This window comes from Schistocerca serialis, chromosome 6 (genome assembly GCF_023864345.2).
Source record: "Schistocerca serialis cubense isolate TAMUIC-IGC-003099 chromosome 6, iqSchSeri2.2, whole genome shotgun sequence".
Classification (NCBI taxonomy): domain Eukaryota; kingdom Metazoa; phylum Arthropoda; class Insecta; order Orthoptera; family Acrididae; genus Schistocerca; species Schistocerca serialis.
In genome coordinates this window covers 299,153,558-299,175,922 of record NC_064643.1, presented here as the reverse complement: position 1 = coordinate 299,175,922, position 22,365 = coordinate 299,153,558, and positions in this window count along the sequence as shown.

Sequence of the window (22,365 nt, the reverse complement as noted above, 5' to 3'; positions counted from 1 at the left end):
CTCATAATGTTTTCTCCGTAAACTGCACAGATCTCACGATGAATATCGACCGCTTGTAGGCCTTTTTAGCACCAAGAAATCTTATAACAGTCCATACTTCACAGTCGGCGGGACTCACGATTATCGGAGGCATCTTAAACACTCAGTACACATGGTAAACAAGGAAGAATCAGACTGTAATGGCGTCAGTGTGTAGATTAAGGTACAGGCTTTCGTGTAAAAATAAAATTATTGAGATATCTTAGCACGTCTTTTTCTAATTTCAAAACGGTACTTACTTAAAAAACACGCCCCGTATATTGATAAAGAGAAATCATTGTACAGGATAGTCTTGCGGGATCACAGTTTGGCAGGTTTTGATTTTATTAAGTATTTACAAAAAAAGAAATTTTGTTAGTGCTTTATGTATTTGTTACGCAGATTGCAGCAGGGGCTTAAGAAAAATGTTTATCGTGCTTCCTAAATTTATCGATTTTATTGTATTTAAATTGAGCAAGCTAAAAAACAGTGTTTAACACAAGCTGTGTATGCTTGGTAATTACGGCCCTGCTGCTTACTGTCTTATTATTGGACTCAAATAGCACGTTCCACACGTAATAAAGGGAATTCTCCATAGTAAGGTTTTTAACATGGCTGTCAATCAGTGACTGTTGTATAATACAAAATTTTGAAAAACACAGCCCTCAGTCACGAACACAATCGATTTGTAACCTAGGTTTCGGTGTCACAAGGTTTTGTTTTGACTGTAGCAGAGGACACATGGCAGCCGCTAGTGGCTTGCACCTCTGTTGCATTTGATTTTAATTCTCACCATCTGACGCTGTCAGGTATGACCGCAGCTTTCGTATTTTCCAGTACGTTATGCTGTAACATTTAGTTTTAATTTTGTGCGAAGAAGGTGTCCCTTGTGACACCGAAACCTAGTTTACAAATTAATTGTGTTCGCGACTGAGGGTTGTGTTTTTCAAAATTTTTTATTCTCCATAATTATTTGATTTAATGAATTTAAAGATTTTACGAAGCTAATTCGTGCATGATGCAGCTTCAGAGCTTGAATGACTACACTAATCCCGCCCCTCCAGTTCCTGCCCCCAGTATTTCGGTATCAGCAGGGCGTTTATCCCTAACTTTGGGGCATTCCTCCTACGGCTGGTGTCTGCCGGTGGCGACAAGCGGAGCAGGCAGGGCACAGACAGGCGGCCGAAGAGGTGCTGTCGCTGTCGCCGCCGCTGGCGCCAGCCGGCCGACGTCGAACAGGACACCCCAGCAGCGGCCGCACGCGGCGCAGCCAGCCGGGCCGGGAGCTGATAAAGCGGCGCTGCCCGCCGCCTCTCTCACGGGAACCACAGGCCCGCCCCGCGCCGCACACCACTGTGCAGCCTCAGCGCGGCGTGCCTCGCGCGTACACACCTCACACCTGCCCCTCGTCCCACAGCCTCTACTACGGCAGCAGTGGCAAGGGGTGTTAGGTGGGCGCCGCTTTTGCGTTGATTACACGGCCAAATTTCGTTGACGAAGATCTGTGATCAAAGACCTTCAAATCTTTGACAGTGTACTACACACAGCGCAAAAAGTTTTGCATCACCCCGGTCGCTAGAACTCCTGAAGATGGACTCTGACTGTGGATATTGTATCACAGACACATTCCCTTTGACTGTTCAGAGACGTCACTAAACCCGCCCAAAGATGTAACCATGCATGAAAAGCGCCTATTAATCGGATGGGATCCGACAGCCGATCAGTTCCAGTCATTCCACCAGGGAGGAGGTACACGGCTCGTGTTGTCTGTAGAACTACAGACAACCATGCCTAGACGGTCAATACCACGGTTCGATTGGGTCCGCATTGTTACTTTGTCCTAGGAAGGGCTCTCAACAAGGAAAGTGTCCAGGAGTCCCGGAGCAAACCAAAGCAACGTTCTTCGGACTTGGAGGAGATACAGTGAGACAGAAATTGTCGATGACAGGCCTTGCTCAGGCCGCCCACGGGGAGTGGATGACCGCTACCTACTGATTATCGCTCGGGGAACCCTGACACCAACGCCACGATGTTGAATAATGCTTTCCGGCAGCCACAGGACGTCGTGTTACGGCACAAACTGTGCGCAGTAGGCAGCATTATGCACAACTTCCCTCCCAACGTCCATGGCGACGTACATCTTTGCAACCACGACACCATGCAGTGCGGTACAGATGGGCCCAACAATATGCCGAATGGACCGCTCAGGATTGGTATCACGTTCTTTTCATCCATGAGTGTCGCATATGCCTACAATCAGGCAATCGACGGAGATGTGTTTGGAGGCAACCCGGCCAGGCTGAACGCCTTAGACACACTGTTCCCGAGTGCAGTAAGGTGGACCTTCCCTGCTGTTTAGGGGTGGCATTACTGGGGCCGACGAACGCCGCTGGTTGTCATGGAAGGCGCCGTAACGGCTGTACGATACGTAAATGCCCTTTCCGACCGATAGCGCAACTATATCGGCAGCATATTGGCGTGCCATTCGTCTTCATGGACGACAATTCGCGCACCCATCGTGCACGTCTTGTGAATGACTTCCTTCAGGATAACGATATCGCTCGACTAGAATGGTCAGCATGTTTTCCAGACATGAACCCTATCGACATGCCTGGTATAGACTGAAATGGACGACGTGAAATAACAACCACTCTGAGGGATCTACGCCGAATCGCCTTTAAGGAGTGGGACAATCTGGACCAAGAGTGCCTTAATGAGCTCTTGGAAACTATGCTTCTACGAATACAGACACGCATGCATCAATGCAAGAGGATGTGCTACTTGGGTTTAGAGTTACCGGGGTGTACAGCAATCTGGGACCACCACCTCTGAAGGTCTCGCTGTATGGTGGTACAACATGCAATGTGTGGTTTTCATGAGCAAGAAAAAGGGCGAAAATGATGTTTAAGTTGATCTCTATTCCAATTTTCTGTACAGGTTCCGGAATTCTCGGAACCGTGGTGATGAAAAACTTTTTTATGTGTGTACATCTAAATAGACACTCAGCAAATCCCACTTAAGTGCCAGGCAGAGGCTTCATCGAACCACCATTTCTCCATTATTCCACTCTTGAACAGTACGTGAAAAAAACCAACACCTATATCTTCCCTTGCGAGCTGTATGTTCCCTCATTTTATTATGATGACCGTTTCTCCCTGTTCAGGTCTACATAGTATTTTCTCATTCGTAGGAGAAAGGTGACGGAAATTTCGTGAGAAGTTACCTCCGCAACGAAAAACGTCGTTCTTCCGATGATTTCAACCCCAAATAATATATCATATCCGTGACTCTCATTCACCTATTTATCAATACCACAAAACGTGGTGCCCTTCTATGAACTTTCTCGATGTACACTGTTAATCCTATCTGGTAAGGATCCCATACCTCGCAGCAGTACTACAACTGAAGACGGACATGCGCGGTGTTGCATTTTCTAAGTGTTCTGCCATAAATCGCAGTCTTTGTTTCGCCTTCCCAACAACGTTATCTATGTGTTCTTTGCAATTTAAGTTCTTCGTAATTGTAGTTCCTAGGCATTTAGTTGAAAATATGTCCTTCACATTTCATTGACTTATCGTGCAACCGATGCTAACGGAATCCTTTTAGCACCCATGTGAATGAGCTGACACTTTTCATTATTTAGGGTCAATTACTGATTTTCTTCCCATACAGATATCTTATCGAAATCGTTTTGCAATTGGTTTGGACCTTCTGATGACTTTACTAGACGATAAACGACAGCGCCATCGGCAAACAACATAAAATTGATGTTCAGATCGTTTCCTTCATCGATTATATAGATAAGGAACAGCGGAGTGCCAATAACACTATATTGGAATACGCCATAAATCACTTCTATCTTACTCGCCAACTTTCCATCAATTACTAAGAACTTTATCAAAGATATCTTCGACCAAACATCTCTGTTGAAAGTCAGAGCGTGGACCAAGTTTTGATTAAAGTTCGCTGTACTGCAAACTTACTTGACTCGCTTCGCTTGCTTCTAATCTGTACAGTCACGTCAAAAGTGTGTGGCTATCACCACACTGAAAATACGACATTCATCATAAAACAGATCACATTGATTATAGAAAGCCCAACAAGCGGATGGACTGTTATGAAGAAATATCACCAATCTTCAGCTGTATTCGAAGCGGCTTCATCGTAGGTTATGTAAGCAAGAAAATAAATGAACTGACACTAAGGTGAGTTGAAACACAAGTGTAGCCAATAAAGTGAAATGAATTTTTTAGTCAGAATGACGTAGCCTAATATTAATAAATTCCTGCTTAAGTGATTCTAATATGGGTTCACTCGTTCCTGGAACAATACGTGATATGCTTCACAGTGGGATGCAAATGCTATCCTTCAAGTTCGAATCGCTTTCACCTGCTGCTAAAACTCTTATCACAACAGTGAGACGATCTTTAGCAGAAACCGCATTTCTTAAATGAGTCGTCTACGCTGTTTGCAAAAATGAGGGACAACCTGAAATGTTTGCTCGCCCTTTCTGAAACAGTTTCCGCAGCTCTTTACGTCCTCGCAGTACAGCTCACGTAGTAAATTCTGGTAAAAACAGTTTCAGCCACACTAATTTCCGTTTCTTTGTGGTTCCAAGCAATGCACTCGCCGCCAACATTGAGTTGCACAGACGGTTAATTGTTCGGCGTCCATTCTCGGAGAACTGTGACGAAACATTTTTAGATAGTGTAATGACTTCAGTGAAGTACTTTGGACAAAGAAAGTGGCAAAGATCTTCTATCAAAGAACTTTGACATTGTAATACGGGCCTTAACAGTGCCAATTAATTTCTTTCACTTAGATTCTTCAATCATGTGTCCACAACCCTAACGTAATTCTAAATAATTATGGAATATTCCATCGGCTCTTGGAGGAACATAGAAATATTAATAACTTAAATCCAAAGTATTAATGTTCCACAGTAATGTTTATTAGTTCGTTATTAACTGGCTTTCGGCTTCTCAGACGATCGTCAGATAACTTAATACTGAGCAGATTGTCCACACAGCTTCAGCGAGTATTCATAGCTGTACGAGGATTCCTGTATAAAGATACGTGACATACCGATACAAAACTCAAGCATAATATAATACCGAATTAGACTCTGAAAAAAAATCTTATATAACAGTATATCCAAATATTAAACCTATGTGGATGTATAAGCCGAAAATGCTCTACAAGTGAGTAAAGGTACAGGCTAATATGCCATATGGGCAAACTGGGGAACAGACTGATGAGCAGAAGAAATAAAGAGAGGGGGAGAATGAAGTCTGTAGAATGTAGGTGTGGAACAGTCACAACAAGCTAATCATATAATGGTCTTAGAAATAATAACTAGTTGCTATTTTAATAAGGGTGAGTAATGGAACTGTGTATGGCCATTAAGAGGCAGGTTAGAATTCTTTGATTGCTATTTATTAATGGCCAGAATTATGAGTGATGTTAGCTTTCTAACTATAGTTCAGTCGTAATATGTCACATATCTTTGTACAGCTATGGCACTATGTTATTCTGCAGCTGAGTATGCCTGTTCTGTTTGGTATGATTCAGCTCATGCCAAACAAGTGGATGTAGCTCTCAAAGAAACCTGCAGAATTATAACAGGTTGCTTGAAATCCATCCAGTCGACTGGCTTTACCACCTCGCAGGAACAGCACCACCATCTGTTCGAAGAGAGAGAGCTGCGAACAAGGAAAGAAAGGCAGTGGAACAGGAAATTACCTATCCTCTGTAAGGGCATGAACCGCATTCGCAACGACTGAAGGAAGAGCTACCTTACGACATCAAAGGAACTCAGAACCACTGCTGAAGAAGCTAGGTTACAGTTATAGATGGCTACGACCTACCTACCCCCTGCTTGGAAAAGAGTTGTTGAGGCTTTATCTCCTGGCCATGACTGGGTTGGTTCAAATGGCTCTGAACACTATGCGACTTAACTTCTGCGGTCATCAGTCGCCTAGAACTTAGAACTAATTAAACCTAACTAACCTGAGGACATCACACACATCCATGCCAGAGGCAGGATTCGAACCTGCGACCGTACCGGTCGTTCGGTTCCAGACTGAAGCGCCTAGAACCGCGCGGCTACTCCTGCCGGCCCATGACTGGGAATGACAACTTGGAAGTCCCTGAATAGACTGAGATCCGAGGTAGGAAGATCAAAAGATAACTTGGCAAGATGGGGATACACTGATCCAAATGGTATTCGGTGTGACTGTGGAGAAGAACAGACAATTCGACACATGCTTCGGTGTCGATTGTGCCCAGTCTCCTGTATGGAGGATGATCTTCAACGAGCAACAGAAAATGGACTGGAAGTGGCCAAGTTTTGGTCGAAAGTAATTTAATCATAACTATTTAAAATGCATAAAACTGCATGTTTTTGACAAGAGAACAAGAATAATCACCAATAAACTATTCTCGTTACCTTAACTCAGTCGATAGTTCAGTCGGAACCACTCCTGCTAATTTTTGCAATAGGAAAATATTTTGAAATCTCAGAAGGTAATGGTGCCTCGCCATTCTGATGCTGTTTTCTGCAATAGCGTGGCTTTACTAGGTCATAACAGAGAAGCGTGATAAATTTGTGAATTAGTGAATGCACAATTCTGGACGTCTATCATGTTCATTAGGTGTGGTTTGTGGGGTTAAAACATGGGTTCAGCAAACCGATAGTTAATTAACAACCAGAAGAAAAACATTTCAGATGCTAGAAAAATATTCCGTTACTTATAAGCGAGTGTGTGTGTGTGTGTGTGTGTGTGTGTGTGTGTGTGTGTGTGTGTGTGTGTGTGCGTGCGTGTGTGTGTGTGTGAGAGAGAGAGAGAGAGAGAGAGAGAGAGAGAGAGACAGACAGACAGAGAGGGGGGGGGGAGGAGAGGGAGAGGGAGAGAGGGAGACAAACCATATCCGATACTACTCGCTCCATAGTATTATTTTCTTTGGTGGTTATTCACTTTGGAAAACAGGCAACTTTTATATGGAAAATAATCATCATAGGAAGCTGCCACGTAAATATGCACAGAACAAATTTATAGACACCATAAAATCCTAACTCAGAGTTGATCAAGAAGAGATGACTAGAATGTGGAAAACGTAGCACGTTATCATACTTTGAAGTGGACTACTGAAGTTGCGATTGCATAAAGGCAAACCGCTTCGCGTAAAAAAAACCTCACTATTGCAGTCAAGATGGCCGTTGTGACTAGCATATCTAGCATCGACGGTGCGGAGAATACGCGCCAGATGCCTCCAATTACCGAGTCAACCAAACCGTATTGTAGTAACGACAGGAGATGCTCTGATAAGCGCGATGAGATGCCAGTACAGATGGAAACAGCACGGACGTCTGCAGCGGAGCGTGTCGCTCGCGGACGCACGGCCAAACGAGGCCTTTCCGGAGCCGTGTTCGGCGCGGAACCGAACCCTCAGCCGTAATCGAACGGCCACCCCACAAAGGCGCTGAGCGCGCGTGACCAACTAGAAATGCGGCGATGACGCGCGATGATTCACGGTAATAGAACGCAGCGCGCAGCGTGCGCCGTTCGGCGGCCGGCACGTCTCGCTGATTGGGCACAGCGCCGCTCTCCAGTGGCTGGACCGACTGCACACGTGCCGCCAGAGCAGGACGTCTCTCCAGAGGCCGGTTTGGGCCTTTTGGTCATCGGCCGGAGCGCACTGATTTTTACCACCTACACACAGAACCTCATAAACTTACGTCACTGAGTGTCAGCATGCACTCAGCCTCGTGATGCCAATTGAGGAGTTCCTTGAATGACAAGTGGCGGCTCCAATGCCTGGAAAGTCGGCAAAATGAGAGAACCAAGTACCGACGAACACTCCTCAGCACTGCGAGGAGCCGGGGTTGTGAGGGGGAGGTCTCACCCAAATTCATTACAGAAATCCAAATTAGTTGGGCTATACACTCAAACCCCTCCTTAACTATCACTTATGGAGGAAATTACCAGATGGCCCTGTTTGTGGTCGGTTTAAGAGTACTATCCTCGACATGATTCTATTTATGTTAATTTAATAGCTGATGACTTGAATCTGGCAAAGGGTCCCGATAATTCAGGTGAAATTGGAGCCGTAGTAAAGTTAGCTTAGACTAGTTCCCGTGGTCTAGGGGTCTTTGATCCATAATCAAAACGTCTTCGGTCCCGGGTTCGATCCCCGCCACAGCCTAAATTTTGATAAATAATCAGCATTGGCGGCCGAAGATTTCCGGCATAAGAAGTCAGCCTCATTCTGCCAACGGTCTTGTCAAAGAGGACGGAGGAGCGGATAGAGGTTCAGGGCACTCTCTTGTCCTAGGGGTGGGAAATTGCCCCTAAAGGTGGAAGAATCAGCAATGATCAACGACGTGAGGATGCAGAAGGCAATGGAAACCACTGCATTAAAGACACGTAACGTGTATCCACAGGACATGTGGCCTGTAATTGAAGAAGTGGCATGATGACCTCTCCATTGGCCAAAGATTCCGGAATAGTCCCCCATTCGGATCTCCGGGAGGGGACTGCCAAGGGGGAGGTTACCATGAGAAAAAGATTGAATAATCTACGAAAGGATAACGTTCTACGAGTCGGGGCGTGGAATGTCATAAGCTCGAACGTTGTAGGGAAACTAGAAAATCTGAAAAGGGAAATGCAAAGGCTCAATCTAGATATAGTAGGGGTCAGTCAAGTGAAGTGGAAGGAAGACAAGGGTTTCTGGTCAGATGAGCATCGGGTAATATCAACAGCAGCAGAGAATGGAATAACAGGTGTAGGATTCGTTATGAATAGGAAGATAGGGCAGAGGGTGTGTTACTGTGAACAGTTCCGTGACCGGGTTGTTCTAATCAGAATCGACAGCAGACCAACACCGACAACGATAGTTCAGGTATACATGCCGACGTCGCAAGCTGAAGATGAACAGATAGAGAAAGTGTATGAAGATATTGAAAGGGTAATGCAGTATGTAAAGGGGGACGAAAATCTAAGTCATGGACGACTAGAATGCAGTTGTAGGGGAAGGAGTAGAAGAAAAGGTTACAGGAGAATATGGTCTTGGGACTAGGAATGAAAGAGGAGAAAGACTAATTGAGTTTTGTAACAAGTTTCAGCTAGTAATAGCGAATACCTTGTTCAAGAATCACAAGAGGAGGAGGTATACTTGGAAAAGGCCGGGAGATACGGGAAGATTTCAATTAGATTACATCATGGTCAGACAGAGATTCCGAAATCAGATACTGGATTGTAAGGCGTACCCAGGAGCAGATATAAACTCAGATCACAATATAGTAGTGATGAAGAGTAGGCTGAAGTTCAATACGTTAGTCAGGAAGAATCAATACGCAAAGATGTGGGATACGGAAGTACTAAGGAATGACGAGATACGTTTGAAGTTCTCTAACGCTATAGATACAGCAATAAGGAATAGCGCAGTAGGCGGTACAGTTGAAGAGGAATGGACATCTCTAAAAAGGGCCATCACAGAAGTTGGGAAGGAAAACATAGGTACAAAGAAGGTAGCTGCGAAGAAACCATGGATAACAGAAGAAATACTTCAGTTGATTGATGAAAGGAGGAAGTACAAACAGGTTCCGGGAAAATCAGGAATACAGAAATACAAGTCGCTGGTGAATGAAATAAATAGGAAGTGCAGGGAAGCTAAGACGAAATGGCTGCAGGAAAAATGTGAAGACATCGAAAAAGATATGATTGTCGGAAGGACAGACTCAGCATACAGGAAAGTCAAAACAACCTTTGGTGACATTAAAAGCAACGGTGTTAACATTAAGAGTGCAACGGGAATTCCACTGTTTAATGCAGAGGAGAGAGCAGATAGGTGGAAAGAATACATTGAAAGCCTCTATGAGGGTGAAGATTTGTCTGATGTGATAGAAGAAGAAACAGGAGTCGATTTAGAAGAGATAGGGGATCCAATATTAGAATCGGAATTTAAAAGAGCTTTGGAGGACTTACGGTCAAATAAGGCAGAAGGGATACATAACTTCCATCAGAATTTCTAAAATCATTGGGGGAAGTGGCAACAAAATGACTATTCACGTTGGTGTGTAGAATATATGAGTCTGGCGACATACCATCTGACTTTCGGAAAAGCATCATCCACACAATTCCGAAGACGCCAAGAGCTGACAAGTGCGAGAATTATCGCACAATCAGCTTAACAGCTCATGCATCGAAGCTGCTTACAAGAATAATATACAGAAGAATGGAAAAGAAAATTGAGAATGCGCTAGGTGACGATCAGTTTGGCTTTAGGAAAAGTAAAGGAACGAGAGAGGCAATTCTGACGTTACGGTTAATAATGGAAGCAAGGCTAAAGAAAAATCAAGACACTTTCATCGGATTTGTCGACTTGGAAAAAGCGTTCGACAATATAAAATGGTGCAAGCTGTTCGAGATTCTGAAAAAAGTAGGGGTAAGCTAGAGGGAGAGACGGGTCATATACAATATGTACAACAACCAAGAGGGAATAATAAGAGTGGACTATGAAGAACGAAGTGGTCGTATTAAGAAGGGTGTAAGACAAGGCTGTAGCCTTTCGCCCCTGCTCTTCAATCTGTACATCGAGGAAGCAATGATGGAGATAAAAGAAAGGTTCAGGAGTGGAATTAAAATACAAGATGAAAGGATATCAATGATACGATTCGCTGATGACATTGCTATCCTGAGTGAAAGTGAAGAAGAATTAAATGATCTGCTGAACGGAATGAACAGTCTAATGAGTACACAGTATGGTTTGAGAGTAAATCGGAGAAAGACGAAGGTAATGAGAAGTAGTAGAAACGAGAACAGCGAGATACTTAACATCAGGATTGATGGTCACGAAGTCAATGAAGTTAAGGAATTCTGCTACCTAGGCAGTAAAATAACTAATGACGGACGGAGCAAGGAGGACATGAAAAGCAGACTCGCTATGGCAAAAAAAGGCATTTCTGGCCAAGAGAAGTCTACTAATATCAAATACTGGCCTTAATTTGAGGAAGAAATTTCTGAGGATGTACGTCTGGAGTACAGCATGGACTGTGGGAAAACCAGAACAGAAGAGAATCGAAGCATTTGAGATGTGGTGCTATAGACGAATGTTGAAAATTAGGTGGACTGATAAGGTAAGGAATGACGAGGTTCTACGCAGAATCGGAGAGGGAAGGAATATGTGGAAAACACTGATAAGGAGAAGGGACAGGATTATAGGACATCTGCTAAGACATGAGGGAATGACTTCCATGGTACTAGAGGGAGCTGTAGAGGGCAAAAACTGTAGAGGAAGACAGAGATTGGGATACGTCAAGCAAATAATTGAGGACGTAGGTTGCAAGTGCTACTCTGGGATGAAGAGGTTAGCACAGGAAAGGAATTCGTGGCGGGCCGCATCAAACCAGTCAGTAGACTGATGACAAAAAAAAAAAAAAAAAAAAAAAGTTAGCTCTGAAAACCGCGCCGCAGCGCGTAGCGTGAAGCAGTCACCCTCCGTTTTCTGGCGGTGGTGCCTTTGTCGCAATTGAAGGCTTCGGTGTCTCCCTCTAGCGGGAAAGGGGAATGTTATTAACTGTGAATGTCCCTCCCGTGTGCATGACTCATGCATTTTGGTTTTTCTATTTTGAGAACTTTTGTAAACAGGATTGTCTTTATATGTTGCAGACAAGTAAGATTCTGCATTTAATGAAATTCACCTGTAATTTAACTGAGCTTGAAATATTATACAGTATCGCTTTGGATACGTTAAATTGCTAGCCTATACTTGCCTTTTACTGGCGTGAAATTTTTTATAATAATTTAAAAGTCCTTTCCTATCTTAAATTGTGACCTTTTTGTTAAGTGATTGTTGGTTTTTTTTTTAAATATCTTAAAGTCTTGCACCAAATTTGAAGAATGCGTGCTACTGAAAATTGTGTGCAATTTCACCAGTTATTCCTTGGCACCTACTTCCACTTTACATTTTGTGTACTGATTGAGATTAATAACGTTTGATGAACCAGTAGTAATTTTACGATTCAAAATTCAATTATTAAACAATATAAAAATTGTCAATAAAATTATTCTGGGTTTGAGGCCTCATTGTCATCTATAAAATTCCGACGTTTCGGCGACTGTTGCAAGGCGCCTTCCTCAGGGTTAGTAGCAATACACCCTGAGGAAGGCGCCTTGCAACAGTCGCCGAAACGTCGGAATTTTATAGATGACAATGAGGCCTCAAACCCAGAAAATTTTTATTGACTGTGACAACGGCCACAGAAGCCTACGTTTACAAGTATAAAAATTTTGATATCAAAACGTGATTTTGAGCTGTCTGCGGCTCGCGTTGATGCCGTTCTTAGCTTGACATCTTGTAATAAGGATAGTAGCGTCTCGTTTTCTTAGTGTGGTCACTGGCGCCACTACGTTTACTCGGCTTGTCTGTCCGTTGGTGGCAGCAGCAGCACTTATCGATAGCGCCTACTGTGGTACCATCTTTGGAGCGGCCATGTATGGAAGTGAAACATGGACAATAAATAGTTTAGACAAGAAGAGAATAGAAGCTTACGAAATGCGGTGCTATAGAAGAATGCTGAAGATTAGATGGGTAATCACGTAACTAATGACGAGGTACTGAATACAATTGGGGAGGAGAGGAATTTGTGGCACAATTTGAAGATGGGATCGGTTGGTAGGACACGTCCTGAGGCATCAAGTGATAATCAATTTATTATTGGAGGGAAGCGCGGAGGGTAAAAATCTTAGAGGGAGACCAAGTCACGAATACCCGAAACAGATTCAGAAGGATGTAGGTTGCAGTAGTTACTCGGAGATGAAGAAGCTTGCACAGGATGGAGTAGGATGAAGAGATGCATCAAACCAGTCTCTGGACTGAAGATCACAGAAACCGTGCAAATACCAGTTGCCTGTCGTATGTTGTCATTGGTAAACGAAGCACATGTATGTGATGGAGGGTGAAAACCGACCATTTGAAATCGATACTGGTATTTCAGTTCCGAATAAGCGGTATTGTTCTGTATTTATTTGGTCTCGGTTATAAATGTAGGCCAGACGGCGGCTCTGAAATAGATTAACGTTTTATACTCATAAGGCACCTAAGAAACTTTGGATCGATTTTTCCCGTGATTTTCCGGGTAGTGCGTCCTAATATTTTAACCACGTGAGGCGTTAGGGGGTCCTCTTTCACCCCACAAAATTTCGGACAAATCCCCGACCCCATGGTCTCGCCGTCTCCTCGTTAGTATTGAACGACACACCACATTTAGAGGGAAGTAGAGAATGGTGGACGGAATAAAAATCGAGCCAGTTACTTTGAGCAGCTTTAACAGTCATGTTTAGCAGGCGTGAAGAAAAAGAAGGTACAACCGAAAACCAGTTGTTTCAGCGATAACCGGCAGCCCTAGTGTACGTCTTCAGAGGAGCTACGTTAATAGGGACAGAGTGGAAAGAAAACGGATAATTAACGATCCGACAATGAGTGAGATTACCCACCTTCTCATCAATAGACCAATGTATAAATTACAGCACCTTCCGCTCGGTAACTATGCGTCAGCGCGGCGGATTGATAACCGAAGGGGCCGGTTCTATTCGTGGCCGGTTCTGAGATTTTCTCCGCTCGGGGACTGGGTGCTGTCCTCACGTTCGCTTCATTATAACTGTACAGGCACGTCCGGCAAACAAACAAAAAGTGTTTGATGATAAACGATATTGTATCGTATCTATCACGCGAGGAACATAGGGACTCTAAGAGTTTACGGTGGCTATACAGATGTTCCTTTCGCGAACTGAAATTGATATGGTTTCACGCCTTCTCACCCTCTAAACAGTAACATTGTAGATTAAATCAGTCGGTAATATTGGTGGTGGACGAGCAGAAAACTGAAACCTCGCGAACGTAACTTGACTCCGTACATTGTGAGAAATTTATATCATGTATGTTCTGAAGCGTTGCCCTCACCTAGCAAATGATGAATGTGTGGAGGGTGAAAAATCGGGAAGATGGGAAGGAATGTAGCCTCCAAACTGACTTTATTTACGCGTTCTTCAGAGAGTTATTGCAAGAAAGTCGTTAGTAGGCGCGGAAATATAGCAGCCGTTTCACGGCTGTCGCTGAATGAAATCCATTTGGAGCCAGCCGTCTATTTTGCGGCTGAGTTACTAAGTGGGAATTACATGCTGCGAAGAGGCGCGACGTTTTGCTACAGCCGCTGTCGAAACAAAATTTATTAGCGGATTAATAAACACGTAAAAGCCTATAAATTTTGTCATACAACTCAGCAACAGCCCAAAGACCTTCTTTTTCTCTATTCGTCCAAGAACTGGTTTCCTAAGATTGACTGCTGCGGCTGAAGGTTATCTGTAGTTCATTTAGAGACTTCAGTCATTTGGCCGTCTGACTGTTACATCCAACACGGCACTTCTTTAACATTTTCTACGCGTCCAACTCTCTGTTGCTGTGAGCAAACACGAAATTCTTCCATTCAATTGTTTTCGCACAAGTTTTGCGACTTTGTCTCATCGAGGTTTCCGGCAATATTTTTTCTTATATCTCCTTCTTTCCACAGCTTTATGAAACAATGATTGGTATCATCAATAATATCCTTTACCTCCCTCCCATTTTCTTTTTTTTCTTTCCTAAACTTTAGTCTCTCTTATTCGATGTACAAAAATACCTATTAACGATATTTCTTCGTTTTGTATGGTCACAACAGATACATTCTCACTTCAAAATTTTTGGTAACGTTTTCGGAGGACAGCGATCTTGTACGCTATATAATAATAGTGAAAAATAATCTAGACCGGAATGGTTATTTTATTTAATACGACTGGCTTCATCCTAGTCGCAGGCCATCCTCATAATAGAACCGCCAGCTGAAGCTGACGATGTCCAGAACAGTCATTAGTCTCAGTCGCGGACACACCCACTCTCACTTCTCCAGACCTGGGCCCTTACTCACTCCAACGAATCCTAAAATTTTCTAAAAATAACAATATAAAACTCACACTTCATTGTTTTAAATTTGTATTTCTTTCTTTGCTGCTGGTTTATTGGTCACCTCTTTATTTTCCACCGCCGCCGGCTTGACCCACGTTGTTAACTGCTAGTGTTCTGAAAATTTCAGATTGGCCAAGACAATCAGATCATAAACACCGTTTGACACCTCAGTTTATCGAAGCTCTCGGACCGCTAGAGACAGAACTTTCTCTATCGCCAGTAAAAGCAGGACTAAAATATGCAAATACTTAACTCTGAGCAGTAAGAAAACAGTTCAATGCCACATTAACAAAATTTGTCACTTTCACGCTCTTGCAGAGTGGTCGCCGCTGGATCAATGCTACCATAATAGTCTCAAAGACAAACAACCTAGTATTGGGTGGTTACTGAAATGTAATGCACTTCTCTCAGCTTGTCGCGTGAGAATTTTATAGGATGCTATCAATAATCATCGTGAAGTCGGTGGCTATAAGCCATTTCAGGCTATCCAGTAGTCTTCTTCACATTCGCTGATCCTAAGACTATCCTTTTTGCCTTCTATTTGTACATGAACCGTACGAGCAACGTATTATAATATCCCATTTGAAGGAAATACTCGTACTAAAGCTGCCAAAATGTCACCTCATTCGGTAAGGCGTCAAGGCCGTACATTTTTCTCTGGAATCCTTGATTCCCAACCCCTCAGCATTACAGTTGCAGTCACAGGGCGTTGCTTCAGAAATGAACCAGGAGGTGTGCTTCCGATTTAAAAGCGACGAGTTGCTGACGCAACTACATAGATCTGAAGATGATCAAGGGAGCTCGAAACTGTAAAGTATTTTTAAATAAATGTGCAGTTGTGACTGAAAAACAAAAGATACATTGTAACTTAACAATTTTTCCCTCTTGCAGTAATTACGCTACTCTGCTCAGTGCTTTGACTTTATTTTGGAGAATATTTTTCAAAACAATTCGTGAAACTACTACATGGGAAAAGCCTATAACATTTAGAATACTTCAGAACCTCAGAAAGGAGCTATCTATGCTTTCATTTTGGAGAATATTTTGCAAAACTAATCATGAAACGTTTCTAATTATAATATGGGAAAACCCTATAACACGTAGAATACTTCAGGACCTGGGAAAGGAGCTCTCTGTGAACAGGAGAGTCCATGCTTCATTCACTGCACTTAGATTCACGTTTTGCTGGTGCTTCTATGCTTCCAAGTCGCAGACATGTGGCTATCGCCAGAGTTACCCTCAGTAACATACTCACATCTTACTATGACAGTCTCTCGTGTTTCGTACGACTAATCTAAGAGACATCGAAGTTAAAAGACTTACCAGTTAAGTAATTAATACAGAAGACTGACGATACGAAATGAAAGAATACATATTATTAGTTTACATCCATTACTGGCTCTCTCTGTATTCATTATGAAGATAAGATAAATGGTATTCAGTAAAATATCTTTATATTCTGCATGGTCACTATATCTACTGGTCTGTATTCACACATTTCTGTACAATGGAATAGCAACAAGATATCAATGTAATATGATAATTACGTCAGCATATCTGGAGTAAGACGTTTCCTGGTATAAAGAGATTACATTGATGAAGTTCATGATACACATTCAAATATTTGAGGACAACAGTGAACCAAATTTGGAGTCCATAATGCAAATTACATTCATGATTCTGAACCTACAAAGGTGATCTGGAAATAGGTGCCAGCCGATGTGGCCGAGCGGTTCTAGGCACTTCAGTCCGGAACCGCGCTGCTGCTACGGTCGCAGGTTCGAATCCGGCCTCGGACATGGATGTGCGTGATGTCCTTCCTTCCTGCAGGACCTAGCCATTATTTTGCAGGACAATACTCAAGCATGTAGAATTTAGCTCCAGACAGATAATTATAGATCCTTGGTGGAATTTAAGGTGAATCGACTACACATAAATCCAGCAGCAAATAGGCGGATGGTAAAATGAAACTTTTCAGATGGATACTAAGGGAATAAGAGTATAAGGGGCATTCAAAAAGCAACGAGCCGGCGACTGTAATATGAAAATCGAATCAATATGAAATTGTAACTCTCTGTGTAGCTGTTTGTTATACCATTTCATAGCATGTAACTGTCTGAAGATGTGACATTTCTTCTACTTTCGCTGCATCAGGTGCGAGTGGCTCGAAGTTTTACCCAGCACCTGATGCAGCTGACTATGATATTTTAAATCAACTCTCAGTCTCCACTGTTACCTTAAGTTCGGAAACATATTATAACCTAAAGAATCAATACATTAAAATAAGCAGTGTCAAGACTACGTATGTAACAAATGTAACCACGCACGCAGAAGGCATAAAGGGAAGAATTGTCACATCATATCTAAGTCAAATCTCTTGGCCGGCCGGTATGGCCGAGCAGTTCTAGGCGCTACAGTCTGGAACCGCGCGACCGCTACGGTCGCAGGTTTGAATTCTGCCTCGGGCATGGATGTGAGTGATGTCCTTAGGGTAGTTAGGTTTAAGTAGTTCTAAGTTTTAGGGGACTGATGACCTCAGAAGTTAAGTCCCATAGTGCTCAGAGCCATTTGAACCAATAAAACTGAATTTTTATGATATAACATGTAAAATCATGCAATATACGACCTTCTATACAATAACAGGCAGTAGGCTTTTACTTGAAAAATAAATAAATAAATGCTTGCAGGCTGGTAAAGGAGAACCTACGAATGGTTTACAAAATTCTTATAATTACAGATTGCAACTGTAGGCTGTGCTCAAGTTTCGTTGTTAATCATCCTGCAGACAAATAACCCACTTACCAGATTCGCAAAGCGGACTGCCATCGCAGCTTCCTTTGCGTCACCGACTTGCACCCACGAACAGACGCTAGCCACATCACAAATGAATCTCATGCTGAGCACCTGCAGTGTGAGCTGCAAACTACAAGAGGTGCTCTGCCCAATGTTGTGTGTCTGTTTTCAGTCCGCGTTGTAGTTTTTGCGCAGCAGTTTTCTGAGACTCTGGCGGCGCTTATGAATAATCCTGTATATCCTAACCCCCACCCCTGCAAATCTCCCGGAAAACGAAACACCAGAAAATAACTTTTCATACTGTTACTTCTGTCCAGACACTAACTAAAACAACCATACGAATGTTTTTGAGACAAAATTAGTAGTCAAAGGATTCAGCATATGCAGTAGACACCTTTGCTCTTCTCTTGAAACCTCAATTTGGGTGTTTTAGCAGGTTCGAATCCTGCCTCGGGCATGGATGTGTGTGGTGTCCTTAGGTTAGTTAGGTGTAAGTAGTTCTAAGTTCTAGGGGACTGATGACCTCAGCAGTTAAGTCCCATGGTGTTCAGAGCCATTTGACCCATTTTTTTGTATTTTGGGCAACTGAGTGCAGTGGACGGAGGACGCTTACACGTGCTAGTTCTGTCGTCACGTAGGTGTGCGCCCGCATCCCTCTAGTGTGTGTGCAACAGCATTACGATCACTGTTGCTTTCATTTTACAACCTCCGGCTCGTTTCATTTTAAAAAAACCCTTACACATTCACACACGGAATACATGGTGCGGTGCTTCAATCCAGACAAATAAAACTTTTTTTAAAGCAAATTTATTAAAACAAAATAAAAATTAAAATGATTTTTTTTTCACGTATAAGTTGCGGTGTCTTTGAAGAGTAACATTTCTCGATATCACCCCAATCAGCCGTGATGACCGCCTCGAATTTTTTCTTGAAGCGATCACATGCACTTTTTAAAACAGCGCTGTCCATAGTCGCGAATGTTGCTTCGATAGCGGTGCGTAGATGTGCAACATTAGGGTGCCTCGTCTTATTGGTAACCTCGTGTTACTGGTAACTCTTTCGACAATGCTCCAAACATTTTAGGTGATGAGTTTCAAATCCGGGCTCTTCGGAAGCCAGAGCTCCTCTGACCAGAACATGTCACCGTTATCCGAGAGCCAGTTTTGCATCGTCCTGCTGAAAGACATATTGTCCCCCCGGCGCCACAGGTACTATCCACGGTTTCACGGCATTTGTCAAAATCTGCAGATAAACTTCTTTTTTGATAGTTTGTTCCTTTTTGAAGAAATGTGGCGGCATGATGTCACCGTCACTGGACACAACACCTAGGACTTCCCGAAGTATTACTTGGCCGCAATATCGTAAACAGTTGCTCTCGGGCATCCGAAGAATCAAACTATTTCAGTGGGTGAACGCCCAGCGCGAAGACTTTCGACAGTGGCGGCTCTTCGGTTGTACTCCGCAGTTGTCCGTAACTTTTCTGCCATTTTGGGGTTCTATCTGTTTACTAGATACCTATGTCTTTCAAGAATGCCAATCTCGACATCTGGCGGAACTAAGCTATGGCGGGAAACTCAACTTGAAATTGGTCGAGATTTAAGCTCTGCACCCTGTATTGGTCCTCGGGTTGGAATTAACGAAAGAGGCAGAAATGATCTTCACGCGTTTGTCTTCTCAGAACTAAGAGGGTGGCAGAAATAATCAAGGTCTAATGAGGGGCTGTAGAAGAAAGACGTTGTGCATCTCGTAGAGATTTACTCTCGTAATTCCAAGACCAAATGTTCCAATAGAGTGAAGATATTACGAGGGTGAGTCAAATGAAAACCGTAAATTTGTAATAACATATGAAATTTCGCGCCGTTACCCTGTAAGTTGGTAAGCGTGCTACAATCAGCGTGCAGAATGGCCTGTAGGTGGCAGCATAGTGCAGATGCACACATACCGTCGCAGTATCAGTATAAAAATGGCCGCCCCACTTGCGACTTGCACCGGGGAAGAACAGCGTCCTGTTATTCGGTTTTTGCAAATGAAGGTGTGACACCTATTGAAATTCATCGACGAATGAAGGTTCAGTGCGATGATGCATGTTTGTCACACCAGCAAGTCTACGAATGGAGTAGGAAGTTCGCAAATGGTGTGACTTCAGTGGAAGACGCTCTTCGTCCAGGTCAGGCACAACGAGTTGTCACTCCACAGAACATTGCAGCAGTTGAAGCCATAGTGAATGAAAACCGCCTACTGACACTGAATGACATTGCAGCATGTTTACAGATTAGTCATGGGTCAGCACACCACAATGTGCATGATGAGCTCCAGTTTCACAAAGTGTCTGCAAGATGGGTGTGATGGCAGCTGACTCCTGAAATGAGAGAACGACGTGTTGAGGCTTGTGAAGAATTTCGTCGGCACTTTGAACGAGAAGGTGATGGCTTCCTTGCGAGAATCGTTACTGGGGATGAAACCGGGGTTCACTTCCACCAATCGGAAACGAAGAGAGCGAGGAAGGAATGGCGCCATTCCTCATCACCAAAACCAAAGAAGCTTCGAACAGAACCATCAGTAGGGAAGGTTATTCTGACTCTCTTTTGGGAAGAAAAAGGCGTAATTTTGGAGCATTACATGCCTAGAGGGACCTCTGTCACCAGTGCATCATACACACATCTCCTAAAAAATCATCTGCGGCCTGCAATCAAATCAAAGCGGCGTGGATTGCTGTCAGCAGGTGTCCTTTTGCAACATGACAATGCAAGGCCTCACACTGCCCGTACAACAGTTGCAACAATCACATACCTGCATTTTGAGTGTCTTCCTCATTCACCATATTGACCAGACCTTCGCCAAAGTGATTTCCATATGTTTGGACTACTCAAAGACGAAATGGGAGGAAAGAAGTTCCGTCCTGATGAAGAGGTACGCCACGCGGTGCATGAGTTGTTGCGCGGAATACCAAAAGAATTTATTTCTAAAGGAATTTATGCACTTTGTAAGCGTTGGAGGATTTGAATTGAGCGTGGGGGAGATTATGATGAAAAGTGATACAGCTTTGTACCACTTCGGCACAATAAATAATATTTAAAAATATATTTAAGGTTTTCATTTGACTCACCCTCGTATTTCCCCTAATATATAGCTCACAGAATGAGAAAGACAGCAGAATTAGAACAATTAAGCGCATACACAGCAGTGTCGCGAATACTTGCACCCGCACATTTTCTGGGGTTGCAGTAGGAAGAGGGGAAAATGTTCCTGGAAGTCATCTTATGATGAACCAGTGAATTTGGAATAACGACGACCGAGGCACATCTCTGCAGTACGTGCGTCACTCCTCTAGCTACTCTAGCAGTGAGTTCTGTTTGGTATCAGTCCTCTCACATACGTGGTCTGACTATCTGTAACCACGTATTTTCTTACGCGCATTAGTATGTGTACTTGGAACACTCAATACAGACAGAAAGTGTAACACAGGGTGCATGCCGCTCTCCATGTCTGTGAGAGGAGAGGCGCCGCGCAGCCTGTGGTGTCTGTGACGCAGTGTGAGAGGCAGGCCATTAGCTCGCAGACCCGAGCAAGACATCTGGAAACCCTTGCGCCAGCCGGCCCCGCGCATGCTGGGCGGTACAGTCGCAGTAGCTTCCGAGAGACGCTCAACTACACTAACAGCGACGATGGCTGCCGCATAATCACACCAAAACTAGGCATTTCACTAATTTTCTTCGTTTGTCTTAAATGTCACGTCATGTTTGTACAGGGTGACATTGTTGAACTAATGAAATAAAATCGCCATAACTTCTGAACGGTTTGCACTAGGACGTTCAAAACTGCACGGTTGGCCGCGAGGCATGACGGAAATTAGTATGTATTGTATGGTTTGGTTTAGCGCCGAAGTCCACTTTAATTTGGATGGGTTCGTTAATAAGCAGAACTGGCGCATTTGGGGGACTGAGAATCCGCATTTCACGATCTAGAAGTCTCTTAACCCTCAAAGGGTCACTGTGTAGTGTCCAGTGTCCAGTCACGGAATAATCAGTGCAGTATTCCTTGATGGCAAAGTGATTACCGAACAGTAGGTGAAGGTTTTGGATGTTATTTTCATCGCCAGTATCTAAAGTGACCAAGATTTCGACAAGGTGTGCTTCATGCAAGACGGAGCTCGACTCCATCGGAGCAGGAGAGTGTTTTATGTGCTGGAGGAGCACTGGCATGGTCCTCTATTGGCCGTCGTATTCTTCGGATCCGAACACATGCGTCTCCTTTTTGTGGCGCTGTACTAAAGACAAGATGGACAGCAATAACCCCAGAAGCATTACTGAGCTGAAAACTGCCATTCTGGAGGTCAACGACAGTATCGATGTTCCGAAGCATCAGCAGGTCATGCAGAATTTCGCTATTCGTCTACGCAACGTCATTGTCATTGATGACATATCGAACAGGTCATAACCTAAATCCGAATATCTTTAGTGACGTTTACATATTGAATAAAGTAAGTGCACCCCGTAGTTTGTAATTAACTTACGTTTTTCTCGTATAGTCCAATAATTTTCACCCTGCACATAC